We start from the raw sequence: 1822 nt of genomic DNA on the forward strand, positions 1-1822 counted from the left end.
TGGGAGACTTCCCAAATGGGAGCCCTAAATTATCTCATGGAGCCTGGGCTGTTTATTTGAGACACTTCTCCTCCCATGAATCCACCGCATTACCATTTCATAATGCTGAGGAAAGAGAAGCAATCATAGCTCGTGCCCATCTAGGCACGTTACACAATTCATACACGGTGCAGTCACGAAATGGGATTTATTCCGTCTGCGGCACTGATGTTGATGTGGCTCAAACCCAATTTTCTAGAGGACAGCACAATTCTCATTGATTTGGGGCGATGTATTCACATTGTCTTGCTTTGCAGACTATCTCCTCCAGAGCACAGGCAAAAACAACCTCAAAACATTAAAACACCAGTGAGGGGGCGCCTGAGTGGCTCAGTGGGTTAAAGCCTCTGCCTTCCGCTCAGGTCATGATCCCGGGGTCCTGGGATCGAACCCCGTGTCCGGCTCTCTGCTCAGCAGGAAGACTACTTCCCCTCTCTCTCTGCCTGCCTCTCTGCCTACTTGTGATCTCTGTCTCTCAAATAAATGAATACAAAGTTTAAAAAGAAAAAGAAAGAAATATACTTTTCTATAAGTATATTTAAATAAATAAATAAATAAGTAAATAAATAAGGAAATAAATAAATAAGGAAAAGTATAGTAAGAACAGAGATAGATAAATAAATAAATAAATAAGGAAAAGTATAGTAAGAACAGAGAAGGACAGAGCCTAGGATGTGGGAACTCAGGAAGACTTTTGAGAGGGGGGGAAGCATGTGTATAACTGCGTACTAGACACTAGTCATTACATATTAATATAGGTGAACAAAAACTGTCGGTCTGCATAAAAATCAGAGTTATTGTGGGCAGGGATTTTAGGGATCATTCATCCACACCCTTCTTTCTCAGTCAAGAAAAGGTAGGTTCAGAGAAGTCAAGTAAGTAGTTCAAGGACACACAGGTCTTCTGACTAACCTGATAGGAGATCCCACGTGTTCCTACAGGATGTTAAGACTCCCCGATGCCCAGCCTATCAGAGCTCCCTTTCTTTTACCTGCCTGCTGGTAACTCGGTTCAGCACAAGCGATGCAGCCAAGATGAGCACAGAGTTTCACCAAGCCTGTGCTCCATGTTTTAGGTTCTTTCTAAGTACAGACAGTTTGTCTCTCATTCCATCTGGAATAAAATAGCACCGAAAAGCGAGCTGTGTTCATGACATAGCCTGCGTCATTATATAGTAATGACTGACCAAGTAAAAGTTCATAATACATTAAGGTGACACGGTATCTGGATTGAGCTCCCCACCACCACTCCTGCCACAGTGAAAATGAAGTAAAAATATATAGCAATAATCGCGCCTCGGATAAACCTCATTGGCTACGATACTGCCACTGCGCAAAGCTAAAAAAATATATAGACAGATAAAGAAAAGACACCTAATTTCACGGTTCAGTAGATGTTAGGACAAGAAATGAACTTATACGTAGGAGGTCAATCTCATCTTATGGTCAGGGAATATTAATTTGCTGATATGCTTTATGCTGGAGAGTTTAAAGGAAAATTGGTATAAATGGTACTACAAAGTTTCAGCCTCTCTTACAAGGCCTAGCAAGAACAGTAAAAAGGAAACTGTTTGAGCCACCATATTTTATTACACAAAGGGCTGAATCAGAAAATTGAAACATTAATAAAATATTTTCTACATGGATTTTGCTGATGAAATAACTAGCTTCATGCTTTTCTGAAGATCTGATATGTTACAGACACATTTAAGGGCAGTGAGTCCCTTTTTGTAATTACTAATAGGGATGGTTTAATTACAGCCATAAGTCCCAAGATATTGCTG

General features: G+C 40.5%; 1 pseudogene; it reads right to left on the reverse strand.

Annotated features, from left to right (window-relative positions):
* Window positions 1–1213: 1213 nt before the first annotated feature.
* Window positions 1214–1379, reverse strand: LOC116863891 (annotated as a pseudogene).
* Between the last annotated feature and the right edge of the window lie 443 nt (window positions 1380–1822).

Source organism: Lontra canadensis, unplaced genomic scaffold, assembly GCF_010015895.1.
Source record: "Lontra canadensis isolate GAN:19392208 unplaced genomic scaffold, GSC_riverotter_1.0 scaffold4628, whole genome shotgun sequence".
In the NCBI taxonomy this organism is placed as follows: Eukaryota; Metazoa; Chordata; class Mammalia; order Carnivora; family Mustelidae; genus Lontra; species Lontra canadensis.